General features: G+C 41.5%; 1 protein-coding gene across 4 annotated transcripts in view; it reads left to right on the plus strand.

The window, feature by feature from the left end:
• Positions 1 to 23,928, plus strand: part of ABR (active BCR-related) — a 306,836-nt gene that overhangs the window by 64,901 nt on the left and 218,007 nt on the right. The gene's annotated exons all lie outside the window — the stretch shown is intronic.

Consider the following 23,928-nt stretch of genomic DNA (forward strand, 5'->3'; position numbering starts at 1 on the left):
GATTTCAGAGTCTCTTCATTGCTGAGACTGGTTAAATCACTGAAATATGCAAGGTGGTAAGCTAGCAGTAAATGTGCAGTTTCAGATCTAGTGTACAGCATGGTTTATTTAACCCTTTACCATTAGAGACGCAGTATTCTGCACAGCACCGTTTATGCTCATCAATGACTTTGTCTAACTGGTTGTCTCCAACAGTCCATGACGGTACACTTGAGTGAAAATCATTCACCTGGATAGGGAGATGAAAGAAATAACTAAATACCAGACCCTTCACATTATATTACAGCTTTTCTGTGAAGGGTGAAGGAGTGGGAGTTCAGACCTCCTAAGGAAAATGTATATTTTGTCATTCATGTGGAAAGGGGGGTACAGATATTGCTTTTGATGCCCCAGTGGCGTTGGAGACCAGAAGCAAGGATGGCTGATGTTGGCCCTTTGCCTTCCTGAATTTATCCAGAGAGGTGCAAGCTTTCTGAGGCCCGTTGGGTCTGGGGCTTAGAAGTGCAGCTGTTTCTTGTGTCTGATCTCCCTGCCATCTAGTTCTGTTCTGGGTGGTTTATTCAGTGTCTCCAGTACCATTTTTCTAGCTTGGAACTCAGAAACATTTTCTGTTCCCGGTGGTGCAAATTTTAGGAGGAATGCGCTCACAACCCCCATATGCTATGGATGATTGGTGTTGTGTTTGGTCCCCAGCAGCCAAAGCAACTGCAGGTGGGGGCAAAACTTGTGTAGCTTTCAGTTTAGTGTGCTTTTAAGTATAAATGGTCCTCTGATTTTTCTAGAGAGTTGGAGACAATGTCATATTCTGTAGGTTCACTCTTATTAAAATCAGTGGAGTTTTTAAATTTTCTTCTTTTTTAAGACATTTTATCCTTAAAGTTGCTATTATGGCTGAATCCCAACGTTACAGAGTTTTGTTATTTTATCTGATTTTTTTAAAAAGAATACAATGAAATAAAATGAATAAAAGAAAATGATTAGATGTGATAACAGAATAAGAGTCTCCTTAAAAATCTCATAACTCTATGTTAGATGCCTCTGATTCAGAGGAGGGGGCTGTGCAGTGGGATGATGACAATAACTTGATGAGAATAACTAACAGTAAAGTTTTTATTCTGCCTAATGAGCTGGAAAAATTACTCAGGGCTACACAGGTAACCGTTTAAGTTGAGAATAGCAACAATTACCCTATCTGTGGAAAACCAAGTGTATGAAGGACTGGATAGTCAGGTATGTGCTTACAAATATAAATAGAGTGTATGTAGGATTTAATAATCGGAGACGACCTCATTTGTTGGTGTGAAGATCTTGTTCTAGAAGCTGTTTCTTTCATTCTGAAAGTTCTATGTTCTGACCTAGAGAATCCAAAATCTACTGTATATGCCTGGTTTTAAAATCTCTGAAGAATGTCCCTGTTCCTAATGAAGATGTTGGGACCCTTTAAGCACCTTATGGACACACAGAGTTAGATGGGCTTAAAGCAGAGCTCCAGACACACACTTAAATTGTCAGAAATAGGCTAAGGCTTCATTCACACTGGAGTGGCTGTCTGCGCATATTCGGCTGTATGAATACGCGCAGAGCCGCTCTACACAGAAAAAACAATGCACTTTAATGTGCATTGTTCAGACTATGGCAGGGACCCCAAAATAGTCTATATATAATAGCCTCAAACGAGCAAAGTCCGTGCAGTTCACATATAGCGTTTGCATCCAGTGCGGTCTTCCACATGGAAAACCGCACGGGAAACGCAAACGCTATATGTGAATGGAGCCTAAAAGTTGCAGATGTTTATATGATAATGAGATCATAATTTTGAAAGTACAATTCGATATTCAGAGTGCTGTTATATGTCACCATCTATGAACCATGTGACGTATTACTTAGAAGCAGGCTTTCTATCAGGGGGTATGTCAGGAAAAAGACTTGCAGTGTACAGGAGAAATTCACATGGTATTCATTGACCTGTTTGAAAGTTCTGCAGAAAAAAAAATATTAGTCTACTGTTACTTCTCAGAGCATAGGCTGCTTATGCACAAAACACTATCCAATTTTGTGGATGGTGGGCAACTAAAGAAATGTGTTTTCGCTGAGTATGGATTTCAGCTTTAAAGCGATATTAAAGCTTCATTTTTCTTATTTTTATAAATAGAAGTCCTTTGTTGTTTTTCATTAGAAATGTTCAGTTCCTTGTTCTCTAGTGGGTCCCCGCATAGCTCTTCCTCCTGCCCCTTGCACGGCTGCCTCCATCAGCTAAGCGGCTGCTATGGAGGCTTCCGTGGGTGCTCGTTCCCTGCCATGCCTGCGAGTGGTGTGTGCATCCATAGACACACACAGGCCCTACTCTCTGCCCAGCAACTTGATTGATGGCAGACAGAGCCTTTGGCTCCTCTGCCCTCAATCTCCTCCCCCGCAACCAGGAAGTTCGGGACGGAGGATCGCTTCAGGGACTGGCGGCGGTGACATTGGTAAGTGTGGGGAGGGCGACTAGGGACACAGAAAGGTAGTGTATGTTTTTTTTACCTTAATGTAGAGAACATATTATGGTAAAAAACATGATAACCAGCTGCTATTGTGTTAAGACATAAATTGTTACTACCACTCTAGCTAGATTTCATAAAATTGGTGTATCCCAGCCTGTAAAACACTTCTTGTCATAAGGTTAACTCCCCAGCAACCTCACAATTACATAGCAATAGAGACCTTTTGTTTTGGAATTTTTAGAAAGAAGCAAGTAAAATGTAAGCAGCAATTTTCTTTAGTTATGCTATGTGAATGGGAACATGTAGCAAATCTAAAGTAATTAAGAGGCTGGAGGACCAAAGCGATGAGACAAGGTTGCTAAATTTAAACTTGTTCACGCTGGAAGTGAGGACATTAAGAGGGGACATGATTTTGATGTATACAATGTTTAGTGATGATGGCAACATCAGCAATAAACTTTTTAGTGTAAACTCACTTAAAAGACTAAAATTGGTGGAGAAAAGATTTATACACAAAGGGCGTAGGGGATTCTTTTCAGTTGGAGCGGTTACATTTTGGAACTCTCTGCCACAAGCAGTGGTATCAGCTGAGAGTATTGAATCATTCAAAAATTAATTAGATACCTTCCTCAGAGACCATAACGTACAGGTACTCTTAAATACTAGACCACACAGGGACTCTTATACGCACGCATGCATGCACAGCACACAGGCCACAAAGGTTGGACTTGATGGACCTGTGTCTTCAACCTCAAATGTAACTATGTAAAGTAGGTTTTATCCTAATTTGGTGACCAAAAGTGGAAATTAATCTAAACATGTTAAAGCTATGCATCCAAAAAGAGGGCATCATGGATCTATTTTACAGGGCAGACATTTTCCACATATAGATCTTTTTGTAACCAGGTGGAACAGCTCGAAAGTTCTCACTGAGCCTCAAATGCTCCCTGAAACGCATGAATGGCCTTAGACAGGAGTGACACAATGCATTTCTCACTGTGGCTATTTGTGCTTGTGCTTCTAAACTTAGGTGATCAGGAGTTGAACTATTCTGCCCCCCTAATATTGCTGAAATTCTTGATTTCCAACACCTTAGACGTTCTGGATGCATCCTTAGCACTTTTTTATGAAGAAAGTTTGGCAGCACAGTGGTGGAGTTATGTAATTTATTAGGAGTAGCATCCAACATTAGCCCCAAAAATGAGTTCATGATCGCTACCTTGGACCCTTACATGGATTGTATCTGGTCTGCTATACACCAGTTCAAACCTCCAGACAGTGACTCTCAGTTGGAAGACTGCTCTTCTTCTAGATATTATTACCAGAGGAGAGTAGGAGAAATACAGCCCCTTTATTTGGTTAGAAAACCTAAGAGGCTCTGTCAAACCAAAACTGATGAGAGGTATGAAGGGGCCAGCAGTTCCTGCTTTGTTATAATGCTGGGATGGTCTGACAGGCAATCCTTTGGCACTACCATTGCACAGGCAGAAAGTGTGGAGAAAGCTTCAGCTCCATCAGAAAAGGTTCGGCATTCACCTAAAGCAGCAGGTAATGAAATTTGCTACAGGGTGCCTGCCCTTCATACTTTATTACCATAAAGTTTCTATTTGACTCTTTGGGGAATCCACAGTATGAGCAGGAAAAAAAGATGTCAGCAGATGCATCCTTAGATATGTTTACTAGCACAAGGATAAAATCTATCCGGACCAGAGTTCCACAGAACCATTCTTAGATGGAGCAGATTATTGTCTTCATTTTTCACCAATTACCAGGCCTTCTCATCGTCGTCTTAGCTCTCATTCTCCTATTGTACATTGTTTCTCTGTTGTGTAAGTATTATTTCTCTTATTGACAAGACATCTGCACCATTATCAAAGCGTAGGAGCTAGAGGTCTTTTTGGAATGGGACCAAGATTTCATCTAAAAATACTTGCTTCAGTTTTCCACCCCTGGGGTATTCATCTGGGTTTCAGGTATGACGCAACAACGTTGAATGAAAAATGAAAGTTCCCTTATACATTAGTTTCATCCTAATTATGTCAAAAACACAGCAGGAATCTAACCAATCCACATTCTATCCAATAGGTCTTCATTGATTGCTTTTTTGGTTTTAACTTTATTCTTCTTTCTTGGTGTTCTTCCTGTTCTCAGGTATTCACTAAGATGTATGTGGTTTACATTCCTGTACCTACCCAACTGGTTGGGCCCATTGGGTGTGCTATCACTGAGGTTTAGGTTCTTGTTTTGCTCTTTAAATTCTTCATGCTGTTATTGCCAAGTTACCTCAAGTACAAAAAAGAGAAAAATGGTTTTGTGAAACAGGTGCAGTTTAGCCAAGGGTTTACTGCTCATTTTTGCCTTGGGTCCATTAAAAAAAAAAGTTATACTCGCCTAATCCTTGGAGCCGGCAGGGTTCCCTCCAGTCCTTTTCCTCCTCCGCTGCAGCAATGAAATGTCCCTCAGCGTCCTCACGTCCTGTACACTGTGTTGGATGTGATGACTCAAGGATTCCGAGACTGCTGCTGAGGAGGGGGGAGAGAAGGTTAAGGGACTGGTCTAAGAGCTGGGCTGGCTCAGAGGTGTAGGTGGGTATAACCCTAGGCAGTTACCTTTGCAGTGGGGCTTGCCGGCGTTCTTCTTTAAATAATTTATGTAATTTGTGGTTTTTATATCAAATTAATCACTTTTTTTTATGGTATACGTCTTATTTTTTGTTGTCAATCTGTTCTCATTGCCTGGTTATTCTGTATGTCAGAAATTACTCAGATGTGATGTGTGTGGGGGAGTGCTTTTCTGCGTACTGTAAGTGCCATCAAATGATGGTATATTGAATCAAGCTGTCTATAGTTTTTTATTACCTGAATTACTCTTCTTTGCCAGGCCTTATATACAAAAAGAGTCAATGGCTTGATCGGTCAGTATGTGTGCTTTTAAGGCATGTATCACTTGCCCCTCCCTTTTAGATTGTAAGCCCTCGTGGGCAGGGCCCTCCTTACCGTCTTGTCTTGAATTGTATTGTAATGTCTTCCTTTTATTGTAATGCGCTGCGCAAACTGTTGGCGCTATATAAATCCTTCATACTAATAATAATTAGGGCTGCAACAACTAATCGACATAATCGATTATAGAAAAAGTTGTCAACTTTTTCAATAATCGATTAATCGATGTACTGGGTGATAGATTGAATCCAAGAACAAGTATGTATATAGTATATACAGTAATACCTTGGTTTACAAGTAACTTGGTTTGAGAGTGTTTTGCCAGACAAGCAAACATTTCTGAAAAATGTTGCCTTGATATACAAGCAATGTCTTGCAATAAGAGCAACATTTTGTAGAAAAGCGCGATGAGTCTAACGACAATGCAATGTCACATTGAATAGATTCCTTGTTAAGGTTTCACGAAATGAAAAAGATTCCATTGAGCCAAGAGATAGCAATGATTCCGTTAGTGATAGTGAAAGTCGTCCTAGACAATAATCCTCCTCTCTTGTCCCCCTCACACCGGCCACAAAGGTACCGGTAATCGGTTTATTTTTCTTTATATTTTCTACAGTATTATATTACAGTACAGTATTGTAATCATTTTATATGAATATTTTTGGGTTGTGGAACGAATCATCGGAATTTCCATTATTTCCTATGGGGAAGTTCACTTTGATATTCAAGCGCTTTGGATTACAAGCATGCTTCCGGAACGAATTATGCTCGTAAACCAAGGTATTACTGTATTGCATTTTACCAGTCTTTAGATAGGGCGGCTGCAGTATTTTTATTTTTTTCAGGCTTTTATTCTTGATTTTCATATGGTGACATGGAATGCATTGAACACACTTCCTGTCCTAAGGTGATAAAATTCACTCACTGCACTGCATCTATGGAGGGAGCCATGGCTGTCACTAGGCTGCTCCTCTGAATTGGACTACAAATACATTTTTCTCCCTTCATCCATTACATGGGGGAAGGAAATTTGTAGTTTATGGAACATGGCTTAAAAGGAGGAGGCGATTGTTTGTTTGTGCTTTCAGTTCAGTTCACAAAGTTAAGCTAGCCATTCACTAATAGATGTTTTCGTTTGGCCTGCGGGAATAGAAATAAAAAAAATTGGTTCTTATTCCTCCATACACCCTAAACGAATCTCCCCCGGCAGCTATTGTATTCTGACAGCTGCAGCTTGCCATTGTTAGAATACATGAACAGTGACTGCAGCTGATTGTCTTCAGTAACTGACTAAAAATATTTGTCCTGGCTCATTGAGTAGTGAACATTTGTCAAGCTGGCAAGGCCACACACTGTTGGAATTTACAGAATCAGCCAAAATTCTAACAGTGTATGGCCAGACTTACAAGGACACTTAGGGGAATTTATCAAAACTGGAGCAGCTTTGCATGGCAACCAATCAGCTTCTGTCTTTCATTTTCAAATCTTAGCTGAACAAACTGAAGATAGAAGCTGATTGGTTGCAGTGCACAGCTGCTCCAGATTTTGTCTGCTTCAGTTTTGATAAATTTCCCTCTCTTTGTTTCTGGCAACAAACATCTTCTGCAATGCTGATAATGTGCTTACCCTGAAAGATGAAAACTAATAGTCACCACATCTAAGGGCTGGTTTTTGTTCTTGGGTTTAGATATCTTTAAAGGGTATCTATGGTGAAAACCTAAAACTAAATCTGTATTTCTATATTGAATTTCCATCATTTCTATCCAACATTTAATAATCATATCAATCTAGAAGTTTGTAAACTTATTGAAGATGCCCATAGGATGTACTTCCTCAATGCACAGACACAATGTCACTCAGCCCTGTGACTATGCACTTCCTTGTTTCACAACCCACACAGCCTGTCTGAACTACAACTCAATGTCTGAACAATGTAACAATATCATTGCTTGCTGGAAACAATGCATAATGGGATATTTAGTCTTGAGAAATAGATTATATCACATCAAGCAGCAGGGAAAGAGATGCAAAGCACACTGGGACTCCATAAAGTTGATGTGATGGGCAGATGGAACGCAGCATTCACAACCTAAAAGGGATTTTTTCAAGTAAGCTCTGATTGCATTATGAAAACAACTCCAGAATGTATTCCTATTACAATGCTGATGTTATAACAGAATAGAATATGCCGGGACTTTAGAACCCCTTTAAATGCACCCATTTAATATGCGAAAACGGGAGCCGCTGCCCATAGTTGCCAGTCCGCTTTAATTGGATCTTTCAAGTTGAACAATGCGGTTGCTCTAGGAAACCGTTTTTGTCCTAATGGTGTAGTTAGATCCACCTACCACAATCTATGGCAGCACTAAATATAACACATTTGTGTAGGAGGAAGCCTGTTAAATAGGGTTGTGTTGCCTCTGTGTTTTGTCCTTGCTTTAAAGTAGCAAATTAATGCGACATTATTGAATTGTTTGCAATGGTTTAATAGGTGATTACTACATGCAGTGGTGTAAGGACACGGCACATGAACTCCTAATAACTAATCTTTAATAAAGCTGTTCAAATGTTTTCATGGCAGATTTCTCCATATTATGCTGGATACGGCTGAGTGTATAGATCAGAAATATGCCGGTTGCTTAGCATCCGATTTCTCATTGATACACAGAACCTTATGCCATCTGTTGGAAATCTATCTGTATAATCAGGTCACTAATCATAGGTTCTGTGTAATTACAGCTCCTTGACGTTTATTAGCATAAGAATCGTAGCACAATGTATTTACTCAGGTGAAGTGGTGTCACTATACCATCAAGTGACAGCCCGGGGGGTTCTATTGTGGGCTTTCCACTTTCATTTGACATCATCTTCCTGGAGACTTTTTTTCATTTTGCACATATTTAGAGCTGGACTCTGGAAGATCTGTCAAAAGAAAAACCTTGATGAGTTCAGTTGTGTACCGTATGCATTAGGAAAAAAAATCAATAAAAGTATTTTTAAATGCAGCTTGTGCAAGTGCGTGAATCTTTCTTGACATCAGTCGCTTGTAATCCCCTGTAGAGTAAAAGTTAGACTTATGGAGGGGCAGTACTTGGAGCCAATCGTGCATTCTACATGCACATTGACAAGCAGCATGCTGACAGGAGGAGAGCAGAGAGATTACCTCATCAGTTTACTGCTTCTCATTCGTTGTCCAGTAACAAACAGGCTGGGTGAAGCGATGACCAGGTTGTGTTATTTAACTGCGATAGACAAAAAAAGGTCACCAGTCTGGCTGTGTTTGTCTGACCGGGCAGTGGTGGACAGAAAAACAAATGTATTATGTAGTTAAATATGCACACATCACTGAATGACCGCTCCCTCCCAGCCTTCTTGGCTGTCATGCTGCTCCAGTGGCTTCATTTCTTTCCGAGTCTCGTTTCTGGAGTAAGGATGCAGATTGGGAGTTTAAGCTGGCCATACACTGTTCTTTTTTTTTCTTCATTAAACCTGAGGGCTAATGTAAAAAAATACAACGGATTTCTCCATCAACGCTATGAGCGGTCATCAAGGAATCCCTGCCACCGGCCGCTGTCTGGGTATCCAAACAGAGCCGGAAGCTCATTGGCTGCCTGCTCTGTTCATTCAAAGATTTTCTGATTGGCTCCTGTGATCAGCTGATCGAGGGATGCTAGCCAAAAGGGTGCAAATTTCTCATGATGTATGGCCAGCTTTAAACTTCTTTTATTATTATTATACAGTATTTATATAGCTGACAAGACACAAGATGGTTAGGAGAGCTTACAATTAGAGCTACAACCAACTAATCAATTAATCGATGTTGAGAATAGTTGTCAACTGTTCTCATTATCGATTAGTTGGTTAGATCCCCTAGCTCTCTCCTCCATGCCGGGAGAAGGGCACAGCAAGCAGTGGGCGGGTTGAATAGCCAGCCGGCTATTGCAATTTGAAATGGCCAATAGCAGGCTGGCTATTGCACCCGCCCACTACCTGCTGTATTTACATTCAGCTGCCGTGTGTGGAATCTTGCCAGTGGCAGCTGTCATTCCCTGGCTGAAGCTAAAGTTGGAAAAAAGTCATTTTCGGCTTTCAGCCTGACAAATTCTGCTGCGGGAGGAGCGACAGTACCATTCATTTCAATGGCACCCCAAACCTGCCTTCCACCCACCGTATGATTGCCCGCACTGGAACGCACGGTACTGCCATGCCGTGCATTCCAGTGCAGTGTGATTGCCAAAAATTGTGCAGGATGGTATTTATTTAAAATATTTTTATATCTGATCGATTAATTGAAAAATAATCGGCCAACTAATCGATTATGAAAATAATCATTAGTTGCAGCTCTACTTATGATCTAAAAGGGAGGGGCAAGTGATACAAAAGGTGGTAGCTGTGTGGGGATGAGTGGCTTCAATCTTAATTTGTGTGGAGAGGAGGACAAAGTAAATGACTAAAGTCTTTACAAGCATGCCTGATAAAGTCCCAATATAAATCTAATACTAAGGTGTCCATATATTAAGCACTGGTATGGCCTCGCTGTAGCCATGCTGCTTCCTGAGAAAAATAAAGAAAGAATCACTCATTTATAAAGCAATGTTCCTTATGTGTTGATGAGCTTTTGTTAACTTCATGTGGATTTGCCTTATTTTTATGTCCACCTCCCACTTGTGACTGTAATATAGATCTGGTCCAGGAATCCCTCATGGGTTCTCCTATACTGCTCTGGATCCAACATGTACCCCCTGCAGTCTGTGTCACAGGACTGACCATCTCACAATGCCCCCCTCTACCCTGCACCCCTGTTCTTGCCATTGGTGACGCTCTGCAGTAACTAGAGCCAGGGACAGACTCCGGTGCAACCTGGAATCCTCCCACCCAACACACATTGCTGTCAGCTAAAAGGGAACTCTACTCCACTCATTTCCATTACCAGCCATTTCGGAAGTTGAATCAAAATGGTTTCTAGGTTACAGTAAGCGATCCCTATAACTCTGCTCTGTTAGGCTGTTATGTCCCTTCCTAAGACACATCTATGATAATGCTGCTGAGTAATTTGCTGGAGAACCTGCTAATGACATTGTAAAATATTTAGACTTTACATTTGTCACGTTATGAATTTGCTGACGTTGGGGGGGGGGTGTGTGTGTGTGCAGTTAGTCACGTCTTATACTATGTCTAATACATTAACCTTTATGTTTCAAACACAGCAGAACAGAATGCAGAACAATTGATTTCTGCCCTGGAGGGTTTGAGAGATAATTGCGATGCATCACCTGACTTTAGAGTCTGTTTGTTCAGGTATTTGTAGATGCTGCTAGTACAGATACCAGAGAATCCATCTATCAAAGGGCCCCAATACAGTAAAATCTCAGTTGAAGACGTTTTCTTGTATCAAAAGCATTCTTGTGTGTCCTCTTCTGCCTTTATGAACCCTTGCAGTGGGGCTACCCCTGCACTGCAAAGGTTAACTGCTCATTTTCATATAGGTGCTAAAATAAAATGAAAAGTTATACTCACCCAAACACCGGAGCCCGCCAGCTGTCACAACGTTCCCTGCACCTTGTCTCCTCCTCCACTGCAGCGATGATATGTCCCTCGGGGTGTCCTCAAGTCCTATGCACTGTGTATAGAATGTGATGACTCGGGAACCTTAGGCCTAGGAAGGCGAGGCTGGATGGACTGGTTTAAGAGCAAGCTGGCTCATAGGAAGTATAACTTTTTTTTATTTTAGCACCTAGACAAAAATGAGCAATTAACCCTTACATGCTGGGGTAGCCCCCGCAAGGGTTAATAAGTTTTACCTTCTTGTTACCTTAAAGAAGAGTTCAACGGTAGTGCTCCTCCTACCGCACTAGTCTACACATACAATTGCCACACCTCACATATACACATTGAGGGACATTATCAAAACTGCAGCAGACAAAAACTGGAGCAGCTGTGCATGGCAACCAATCGGCTTCTCTCTCATTTTCAAATCTTAACTGAACAAACTGGAGAGAAGCTGATTGTTGCCGTGGGCAATTGCTCCAGATTTAGTCTGCTCCAGTTTTGATAAATTCCCCCCAATCTGTTTTAGAAGTGACAGCGCTCCAAATGATTGAAATGATGTTAATACCTTAAAAGTGTGTTTATGTGAGTTTCTTACATGTCTCTTGTGTATTATCGGGGCTGGAAATGTACAATATGTACGCTAGGCACGTGCCTATAGACATTACAATCAGAGGGGCACCAGATGTAACCAAGCATTGGCTTCAACAAGACTCTGGCCATCAAACCACTATTCTCAAAGAGCCACAGGTGGATTTATGTGTGCAGTACCACTTAGGGCGTGGGTGATGCTGTATCCTTAAGGGCTCGCTCACAAGCTATTTGAAATGCTGAATTTATCACTTACAATGGATGTGGCTCCTTCATGTTTAAAAGGTTTTAGTTTCCTGCAGAATCAGCTGGTCCCCTGAGCACTGGCCCTGATATCCTGTTTTAGGGTGGTTCCCTTCCCTTGCAGGGTCCTATGGAGCCCCCATTGTGCGTTTGCTAATAAACGTTTGAGAGTATAACATTACCTTAACATCACTCCATCCAACTTTATGCACAACAGCATGTTGTAGGGCGCTGCTGTTCATTTCATGAAAATGCAGACATGTTCCATTTTTCTGCAGTGCATCTGTAGTATAGTGTGAACAGGGCACATTGAATACAATAGTTTTCTATGGGCCCTCGCGTTGAGGCTGTGGTGATCATTGCAGATCAACGCAGCCTAATAGACATGGTGTAAGCGAGCACCAGATCCTGTCATTTGCTAGCCGTTTCAGTGCCCAGTACCTCCAGACCTTGTGTATCTTCCACACCTTTAGCAGAGCAAGGACACTCAGTGATGTAGACAGGGCCTGTACTGCCTAGGTCAGCACATGAAAGGGAGCTGTACAAGCAATGCACATATAGATGGACCTCCGTCACAGCACAGCAGCTCACACTGGACCCCAGGCTAAGGATCCACTCCAGTTCTCGCAAGGTAGGGACTGGTTGGACCTTAAAAAAATAAACTACTTTTTGGAGTGTGTATGTGTGTATGAGAATGTCTGTGAGTGTGTGAGATTGTGTCTGTGGTTGTGTATGTACGTCAGTGTTTTTGAGGGCCGCTTCACACTAGTACAGTGTGTTAATCGCACGGTACTATGCGATTAATGCACTGTATTACGCAATCATACCTATGGTGCATTCTGGTGTGAGAGGTGTGTTGCGTTGCCATTCATTTGAATGGTACCCCAAATGTACCTCCCACCCACAGTTTATACTCCCGCACCAGAGCGCGCAGTACCCTAATGCCGTGCATTCCATTGCAGTGTGACTTGGGTCGCGACCTAATGACCAAGGACAAATGTGCGTCCTGAGGTTACACAGGTTGAGAACCACTGTACTAGAGGCAAGCCAATTGGAAGTATGTTACTGTACTGTTGCAAACAAAAATTGGATGCAGACGGGAATGATCAGAAACAAGAATGTAGTCATGCAATAAGCACAGCACTACTTTTAAATAAAATGCTTCAACATCAGTAGACATTTCTTTTATCACAATATATTATTTGTATTTTTGGTAGAGAACGCACACAAATTATGAATTTAAAGACATATGTTTGATAGAACAGTTACTATTATTACAAAACCTGCAGGATTTCTAGTTAGTTGCATGTAAATTTAATTTGTAAATAGTGACTTTCTGCTGGTGGCCAGTGCTTGGCCAGGCCATGAGCATTGCATTGTGGGACATGTTGTCTAGTAGGAGAAGCGGAGAAACATTGAACTGTTGCCGGCAGCACTGGCGGCGGTGTGTGGTTCCAGCTTGTGCAGTCTGTGGTCTGATCCTTCTGCCTGTATTTGCATACATCTCCTGCTTTGATTTTTGTTGTTGTTCCTAGTATGGTTGAGAATATTGCCACTGTACAGACAGCATAGAGCTTTGTCATAGCTGCAGCTACCAGTATATATTGCAGAAGGCCACTGCCTCTGTCAGGAAGTCCCTGGGCATTTAGACCCCTTTCACATGAGCGGTACGATCAGGTCCGCCTGTCATTTTTTCAGCTGGGCGCGATTGGACGCTTTATGGAAGTCTGTGGGCAACCGGACTTACGAGCATCCGTTTACACCTGGTTCACTCCGGCTCGGTCCGTTAAAACAGACAGGTCATTGTTCAGTTTCGACGGAACGGATCGTGCCATACCGGAGGTAATCTAATGTAAACTGATACATTTCAGTTTACATCAGATTCCACATAGACTTGCACGCGGTCTGGCACTTTCAGTTTTCCCCTCCATCGCAAGATGAAGGAAAAAACTGTAAGTACACGGATGTCACAGCGGTGACATCTGATCCGTTCCACTCTGATCAGGAGAGGATCTGTTGACGAATCCTCTCCTGATCGGCCATTGTGAAAGGGGCTCTACAGTTTGTTGACCCTGCAAGTGTAGCTGCCAGTTTTCCCTGGTGTCTCTCAGTATTCACTACTTCATTGGCCTCGGCAGCACGTCTTATGGCATCACCAGTTTACTGATATTACATTCTGTCATTGTGCAGCACAATAAACTGGATCCAAATCTATGGTATGTGGATTTTATTTGAGTTTGGATCATCTGCATTGGTGTCCAGAAGTGGATTGTAGTGGAGAGCCATCATCTTTCTTGAAGACCTGACTGCTCTTGGACTTGCCTTGTGTCACTATCAGTCTTGGCCCCCTGGAAAAGCAGACGGCACTAGTAGTATGTCTGCCTCTGCTTACCTGTGTAGTCACTATTCCAGGCCAATTCAGTGCTAGATTTGACTGCAATGTGTAGTTCTAGCAGCAAACCACATCACTAATGTATGCTGTATATTTCAAACATAATTGTCAAACCAAATATCCGCTCCTGCATACTTGATAAGACTCTAGGGTTTTATTAACCCTTCTTATTGTTGCTGACAAATGCTAATTTTGAAGAAAAAAAAAATGTAATTCATGAAGGTCTTCATCCAATTGCAGTTTATTTTTGTGCATTAGGTATTAATGAATTGCTTTGGCTTTGTCACAGTCTACTCCGGATGCTGCAGCCATCATCTGTAGGAACTGATGCATCAGGGAGACAACAGGATGTACAGACAGCACTGCTGGGCCAATCATGATAAATATGTCTGATCTATTTAAGCATGACTGGGAGACTTGCTATTACACAACTATAGTACGGCTTATAGCTGCCTAATCTGCCTAGTAATATGGAATTAAATTATCATTATGAAATTAACGGTTATAGTTTCATGTTCAAGGGTTGAGTCTCCTGATTCTTGTATCTCTAGAGTCTATTGTCGAGCTCTCTCTCCCCATAGTGACTCTGCTCCCCCAGCAAGGCCAGAATGAATCTGTTGCTTACTTGCCATTGAGTTCTCCAACAATTTTTTAATTCTGTAAAATCCAAGCGAGAGGAGTGACACTGTCATTTTTTATTTTCTTTAATAGTAAATACAATTAAGCCTTTTTTAACAACAAAAACTACTCTGTTTTCCCAGAGTAGTTTTTTTTGTAAATACTCAATATGTATACCTTAAATTGAGCAGTCTTCGGGACAGCCGTGTGACATACTGTGGTTCTCTTTTGTCTGCAGTGGTGGTCTTCAATACTCAGCATCATAACATTAGTGCTGCTCTCTGCGGTATAATATTGTGAGCCCAGGATCCCGCCGCACCGATTCCTAGAGGGGATGGGATGTCTACCCTCACTTCTTGGATATGATCTCACACTGATCTTTGAGTTCTGAATTCATGCTTGATCTTCCCTGAGGAAGCATACCCGTGAAACGCGTCGGAAGTACATGATTATTGCCACTATGGACAATTTGAAAAAAATATGAATAGATGGAAACATCATACGCAATTAAGTACATGATAAATTGTATTGTATATGTGGCAATAAGGCAGAACCATGATCATGATTTGCAACTGGTTGTTTTTAATGGAATTTATGGATGTTTTTATGTAGTTGATAATACATTTTGTATTTTTTCTTAAATTCAAGTCTGATGCCTCTTAAAACCCCATTGACACATTGATGTGCTATTGTTGTATGTGTCCATTATATGTTGGAGACAGACATTTATACAGGTATAAAATCTCGAAATACTTTGGCATTTATTAACTTGCATCCTTCTAGCATGTGTGACGTGGATAGCCCAGAGGGGTGGCTGAGGGTATGTCGCTATCAATAAAGTTAGAAATGAGGAAGTGGAGGAGCAAAAATAAGGTATATGCTAAACACAAAGACAGAATTATTTGTGATTGGTTTAGGATAGAGGTGGGAGGAGGGGAAATGAGAGTGCAATTAGAAAGGTCAGCTTAGAATAAGGAACTAGATTAATTTTTATGAACATGCTTTCAACAAGGTTACAAAGATTTGCATGTTAATAGCATCACCATTTAAGTAACATACAATAAAGCATTTTAATCCATGACCACACACATCATTATTGGTAGTAAAGTCACAGAGCCTGCTTAGGAACTGAGAAAAAAAGGGGTGGTTAGACTGCAAGGATCTGTGCTGGGTCCCATATTGTTCAACCTATTCATTACGGACGGCAAGAGGTTAATGATATCGGGGAGGGAGTGAATAGCCATGTTTCTGTTTTTGCAGACAATACAAAAATAGGAAGGGTATTAGAAACGGGTCGTGACAATATAACATTACAGGAGGACCTGGATAAAATAGGGGAGTGGGCAATACTATGGCAGATGAGGTTTAATGTCGATAAATGCAAAGTAATGCACTTTGGAAATAAAAATAAACAAATGGACTATACCATCATGGGTATGCCGCTAGAGAAGTCAGAAATAGAAAAAGATTTGGGAGTCATTGTAGACCACAAACTCAATGGTAGCTTGCAGTGCCAGGCTGCGGTAAACATAGCTAGCAGGGTCTTGTCCTGTATTAAAAAGAGGATGTATTGCAGGGACGAGTCTATAATTTTGCCACTTTATAGATCATTGGTTCGTCCTCATCTGGAGTACGCGGTCCAGTTCTGGTCACCAGTACTAGGAAGGGATGTCCTTGAGCTGGAGAGAGTCCAGCGGAGGGCAACCAAACTAATTAGGGCAATGGAGGACCAGAGCTACGAGACAAGGCTACTGAATTTAAACATGTTCACATTGGAAGTAATGAGATTAAGGGGGGATATGATTTTCATGTACAAGATGTTCAATGGTGACAGCAACATTGGCAACAAACTCTTTAAGTTTAACTTCATTACAAAAACTAGAGGCCACCACCTAAAATTGGTGGAGAAAAAATTCCAGCACAAGGGGCGAAGGGGGTTCTTCACAGTAAGAGCGGTTAGGGTCTGGAACTCACTGCCACCGGCAGTGATTTCAGCTAAGAGTGTAGAATTGTTCATGAAACTTTTGGACGATTTCCTGAGGGACCGTAATATTCAGGGATACCTGTATTCCTAAGAATGAGTTGAGTGTGGACCTATATGGGTTGGACTTGATGGACGTATGTCTTTATTCAACCCCAAATACTATGTAACGATGCAATTATATTGACAGAGATCCTTTAATTATCCCTGAAATGTAACTGGTAACCAGAAAAATCTTCCCGTTTTCCTTTTTTTCTTATAAAGTGAAGTTATCTATTTTATTGGCTGGCTATAAGATCAGAGTTCTTATTCACTTGGAAGCAACAACTATCATTGCTAGTGCTTCAATTGGGTGCACTCCTGAAATGTCATCATCATGGCTGCTTCCGTTGTGTGTGTGTGGGTGACAGGTGCCCTTTAATCATCTTAGACTCTGCGCCGTAGAGAGATTTATAGCTTTTGTCTTGGCCGGCTGGCCGTGCTGTTCTGCCCAAAGTAGGGGAAGTTTATTGAATAAAGCACAGATCACTGAGCCTGCTGTACAACCTGCCGGAAGATGTGACCGGGTTTTAAGCCACCCTTGGCTCCAGTTCAAGCAGCAGTGTGACTAGACATTGATTTAGGGAACTGCAGCACTCTGCAGAAGGAAGCCCATACAGCAGCAGGAATCGGCACTTCTATCACTGCGTCGCTGGCTCATAAATGCATTTTCATTGTATTTAACGCTTGGTGTAGCCAATTTCTGTTACCTCTTTTACTTGAAACTGCTTATTGAGATGTTTCTCATTCTTGCCGTATTCTTATTCTTGATTTATGTCATTGGTACAAGCACCCTTACGTTGCTGCTGTTGTGTAGCATTGGGATCATTTCTAATCTCAATACAGACAATAAGGATTTCTGATAGAATACAGAATACAGTATAAATAAAATCTGTGTGCGCTTTACTGACCGTGACAGACAGGGCATCTCCCGCCTGAAAAGTGCCCCCGTCTTTAGCATTGTCCTGAATAATTAAGAGCAAGGGAAATGGAGTGAAAAGGAGTAGAGCTGGAAAGAGCAAGGAAAAAGGGAGGAGAGAAGGAACGTTCCGGAGGTATCCAGGAACACAACCACACAGCTAAAGCTGGGTATACATGGTTAGAATGTCATTAGAAAACATCCATCTATAGAACGTTTGATTCTCTGATGGTTCTTGGGGTAAGATCGATTACAGCCATAATGATGAAAAAAATAGAAGGAGCAGGATGGAAATATTTCTCGCACTAACAGAATTCTAACAGTGAGTGTGGTTTTCGTTCAGGAAACTCCATTAATTCCAAAATTGAATGTTAAATTCAAACAAAATTCCAAACTACATTTGTTACGTCTCTGATGCCGTTAGCGAATGTTCCTACGTATGACTGTTTGTACGAAATTCTAACTGTGTATACCCAGCTTTACTTAAGATCATATATCTATAAGGCGATGATTACAGCAGGGCTGGCCAAATCCCAAGACCAGGTCACCAATGCTCCTTAAAAATGACAGCTGGCGCCTATCTTTTGAGGTTTCTATAGTTGTTGTCAGTGGAACTGGCTTCTGAAAAATACTCTTACTGACTTCCAGGCTGGACAGAATGGCTCCTGAATTTCATATTAATTTTTCCACCCGTAGATCAAAGGATGGTGGCATAAATTGATTTCTCCACAACTTCCATGTGTTTTTAAATTCTGTTAGTTTTGGAGTCAGTTTTTTATTGGAGAATAGAGAAGCATAGAGACCCAATGATGACATCATGGGTTTGAAAGTAAGGAGCCCCTCTAATCCTGGGTGTGTGCTGAAATGAGGCATCCAACTAGGAACTGCCACTACCTCGCAGCATCTCATAAACCAATCAGAATGCCATTATTGACTGATGGTCATCAGTAATCAGAGGTACTTGCAATACAGCATGTGCACTTGTTTTCCTAAAGAATGTAGCTAGAGGTACAAGGGTTCTACATGTTGCGACTGCTACCACTATAATCCAGCTGATCAAAATCGTTGTTGCAAGTAAGAGTTAATGAAACTAGGTATAGTTGCTGGAAACAGTTGTGATTGTGCTGGAGCCCTGAGACTCCCTCTGCTGCAGTGTTGCACTTTATATGAGGTGACCTGACAGCTGAGAACTGTGGCAGAGATTCCTCCACTGAAGTCTGTGAGAGACGGAAAGGTGCAGGCATTCAGTCCATTTGAGCGGAGCCACATGCTGTATATCTAGGTTTACGTATCTTTACTATGTAGTGTGTTTACCTTTCAGTATCAGTTTTAGGTCTCCTTTAATGAAACGTGGTCACCATTTTCAATTCAGGGCTGTAAGAAGGTAAGAGTAAAAAATGCCAGAAACGTGTCATGAAATGACTCCCTCACTTCATCACTGCATCTTGCTGTAAGAGGAACAAAGTGACATGTCACTGTCATTCAGAACCTAGTGTGATAATGTGTTTCATTATTTAGAAAATTCCGTCTCACTGCATGTCCTCTGTAAAATACATGGGAAATAGGCTGCTTCTCTTCTGCACGTCCTGGATGAAATGTCACAACTGAGCTTTATTTACAGTCAGGTGATCCTTTTACTCAGACATATTGACATATTCGTTGGGCATTCATAAACCCTAGTCTTGCTTGTGCACTTTCCTGTGCATGGAAGAAAACACGAGCGTGATGTGGTGCTCCATTAAACATCTTGTATTGGCACCAGGGATACCTTTCATGGCACTGGTAGAATAGATGAGAACGCCATGTCAAGTTTGCCATGCGCTTTTTAATCACACGGGTGTAAACAGAGCCTTATTGGCCCAAATATTCTGCTGAACTTGTCTGTGGATTTTATGCATTTAGGCTGAATCGCTCCCTGGATATGGTATCCACTCACCAAAGGACAGTTTTATTACAAAGACTCGCATATTAGTGCTGGAATGCAGTTCACTGCACCCCACTTGTATACCGGGGTACTTAAATGGTTATATGCGGTGTGTATCAAGATTCCTGTACACCACGGAGATGCTTCAATAACAGGCCACCATTACACTCATAATCTGTATGCTTCTGAAATTAGAGACTTCAAATCGTACTGGGTTTAGGGTATTCACTTTATCATTGTAATAGTTACAAAGGTTGCACTGTTACAATGAGTTATGTGCTGTGCATGATTAATATGTTACACACATTTCTTTCTATCAACCATTGTATTCCCTGTCTTTGTTTTTTCATAAATAACAAATATGTAATAAAAGATTCATACATGCCTTTTCTATGGGAAGCCCGAGAATAGTCTGTTCTGTTCTTATATAATCAGGGTGATGCTTTTACTTTCCAAACAGCAATCAGCTATTCCTGGGCGTTGGATATAACAGAATGTCTGGACTGAGAACAAGTTGTGGATATTTGATGGATTTAGTAATTACATTACTTGTTTTATCATTTCCTACTTTTTATAATTTCTAGAGCATGATATCTGTTTTCTAATTGCTTGCTTTGGGTAACAATTGTACGTTTGTTCCTGTATATAATAATGAAGACACGTTTATTGAAACTGGTAAGCAAATAAAATCACTTCTTTTTTGTAGGTAGATCTTAAACTTTAAGTCTTGTTGCTCCATCTAGTGGTTAAAAATAAAAAGGCAGATCTCAATTTTAAAGCATAACTAAACCCGAGAACCAAAATGTAATATCTTGCAGCTTACCAGTTCTGAGACATGGAAGCTGCGTTAGTTTTCATATTTTAGTCTAAGAGCATTTTCAGCAAGTACAGAAAACACCTGTTGTTCATGCCAGATATGCCGTGTCCTTGTCACTTCCTGTAAGATAAAAAGAAAATGTTCTCTTCCTTCTCTAAACTAGCTATCCAATCAGCCACCATGTAGATGACAAAGGCAGACATATAAGAAGTCCATCCTGGGTGGTAACTATGGCTCCCTTCATAGATATAGCGGAGTGAGTGAGTGTAGTCACCCAAGGACAAGGAAGTTTGTTATTTCCAGAATTACCAGGCGAACATAAAGGGAAAAAAAGAACTGTTAAGCTGGAATATAATACATTTCTGGGGGTTTCAATACGCTTTCACAGTGTTCACTGTTTTTTCATGTTATTGTGAATACTGAGTGTCGTATATTATGTTTACTCCTAGTGATAATCTGTTTGTATATAAGAACAACATTTGTTATAGGCATGGCTCCTGATTTCAGCTCACTCTGCATTTTGAATCAAGAAAAGTTGTATAGACATTCTTTTTTGCCTGTACCATTTCTCCATATTTATTCTCTGAACTCCAGGCACAAATGAATGTTGCTAGGTATGTATTAATAAATCAACTGTATTTTGTTTTTCTTTAAATGCAGCTAGTTTAAGTACTAAAAGGCCATCTCTGGGCAAACCAAAAAAACTACCCTGAGGTCTACCCCCACACTGTAAGGGTTGGGTGTTTGTTTTTGTCTAGGGGACTGGAGTAAAGCAGATTTACTTACCTAATCCCTGCTCCCTCTGGGCTGCTGGAATTGTCCCCGCAGCCTCTTCTCCCATTTGTTTCAGCGGTCTAAGGACCAAAGACATCATGTCTAAAGCAGGTTCCATAGACATTAAGACACTAAAGGATGTTCCACCAGTGAGAGCGGAGGGGGAGAAGAGCGCTGGTTGCTGGGGGAGCTGGAATCCTAGACCAAACCTAGACAAAACAAGCTCTGAGGGCTGGTTCACACCATAAAGAGTGCGTTGCAGAGCATTCGGCCTCTGGAACACAACCCGGCCGGCTCACTTTATTTTGGGGCGGGAGCGGGCGTAGCGGTGCATTGAAGTCAGTGGCACCGCTGCCACGCCAGCAGAGCGATTGTCGGCACCGGAACGCGTGGCACATTAGTGCCTGCGTTCCAGTCCATTGCAATCTGCAAAAATCTGCACTGGACCGGAACACAGGCACTAATGTGCCATGTGATCGCGGGGGGGGGGGGGGGGGGGGGCTTGACTGCAGTGCCATTGACTTCAATGCACAGCCACGCCCCCTCCCGCCCCAAAACAAAGTGAGCCAGCTGGTTTGCGTTCCAGAGGCCGAACGCTCTGGAACGCACTCTTTATGGTGTGAATCGGCCCTAAATTCATGCAGTGTGGGGGGAAGACCCACTGCAAGTGTTGTTTTTTGGTTTGCCCGGAGATGGGCTTTAAATCAGGGCTGGACAAGTCTTAGGAGCCAGGTAGGCAATGCTTCTTAAATTAATACCTGGTGCCTAACTTTTGAGGTTTTCTCTAGTTGTTGTCAACGGAGCTGGCAACAAAAAAAAACACCTGCTGCCTACTGAATTCCATATTAATTTGTCCACCCCTGACTTAAATTTAACATGGTTTTGAGGGTCCTACATACAGCAGACTTAGGAGGGAGGGACAGGACTGGGGTCTAATGAGCTGTGTACCATACAAATGTGAAGACAAGGAACATGCTGATAGTAGGAGAGAGCAGAAGAAAGACCTCATCTGTATGTTGCTGCTCTTTCAATGTCCAGTAAACAGGCTGGGGGAGAGAAGACCGCAGTGTGTTCCTTGTACAGTCTATAACTGTAACAGACAAATTGGTATATTCTACGCAGCTTTGCTGTTTAGTAAGTTCCTGTAAATCTCAGAATGGGAAGGACACAAATACAAATCTTTGGCTGGTAAATAGCTCCCATATATGCATTTCATCTGTGTATTTAGCGGTTTGCCTGGAATCCAGCTTAATGTGAACAGGAAAATATATCCTAGTGTGGATCAATTTTATTGAGAAGCAGTAGAGATAAAAATGTACTCACAAGAGTAGATCACAAAGGAGCTTTCAAAATCCAAAGAATGGTAACCAGGATATGATGGATGAGAGCTGCACTGACAGGATTATGTGACGGCTCAAAATGACTAGGGTAGGCGCCCCTTGTCTTTTGTTCTCTTTCCATATACCACAGTCTCCCTGGCTGAATTGGGGCAGCGACCCGCAGTATTCACACATGTCAACCCCTTAGTGGAGTGGTCACCTCTGGCGCTTTTTCATTCATTTTTTGCACTAGGAAAATATATCCCCCAAAGCACCCCCAATGCCCTCACAAAATGTAAATGACCATACCTCCTATCATGACTTCAGCTCTCTTGCTGTGGCCCACCTCTAGTGTTTCCAGCTACTGAATAAGCAGGTTGTGCACACTACTGAACATTCATAAGTATGCCACAATCGGAATAATTGCAGTGCCTGTCCGATTCAGGAAATGGGTATTCCGTTCATTCCTTTTGCAGTGTTCTTGTTCCTGCACAGTAACACAAAAGGCATTCTCCTTTAGAAGATGTAAACCCTGCCAGTCATGTGGGTAGCTCATGGCAGTAAGAAGCTGGTAAAGTAGTGTGAGGTCTACTATAGGGGACAGACTTGAAAGTGCAATTTCCCTTTATGGGCCCATTCACACCACATCCAGATTACTTCTGGACCCAAAATCCTAATGTATCCCTATGCTATTTCTGGCTTCTGTTCCCACCAGCGGACTCTACTGCACTGCACTGAAAATGAATTGGGGTGCCATTCAGAATGACATTACAGTGCACTGGTGTGAATAGGTCCTAGCGTAGTCTTTTTTTTGCCGCAGCGCCTTGGTCAACCATGACATTTTGTGCATGCTTTCATATACATTAAAGTGATAATAAATATCTGGTGATCTTACAGATGAGACTTGTCTCAGATACAATGAATAGTTGTTTTGTTGCTGTTTAATTTAATAAAGAGAAAAATGCAAGGACTCTGAAAAGTGCAGTGAGGTTCCTGCTCACAGGCCAGTACACATAGATAGTAGACCTTGTGATTTCATTTTTATTTTTGGAAAGCCATCCTTGCAACAAACAAACTTTAGTGTTAAAATCAATTACATTTTTTCCCCCCAGTTTGTTTTCCTGGATTGGTAACGTGTTGCCATAGCGGACAATTGAACCATCACACGCAATACAAATAAGCAGTTCCTCTATCTGCAGGAGGCTTGCTCTGTGTATTTTGTGAGATTATGTTTTTGGTTGTTTTTATTTTATAACAGTCTCTTCAAATTCTGCAGAATTCAGTTTAAGAAATTGGCCACAAAGCTCGGTCTTAAAGAGATATTAAAGGCAAAAGGATTTTA

This window comes from Nanorana parkeri, unplaced genomic scaffold (genome assembly GCF_000935625.1).
Source record: "Nanorana parkeri isolate BGI_ZX_2015 unplaced genomic scaffold, ASM93562v1 scaffold494, whole genome shotgun sequence".
Lineage (NCBI taxonomy): Eukaryota > Metazoa > Chordata > Amphibia > Anura > Dicroglossidae > Nanorana > Nanorana parkeri.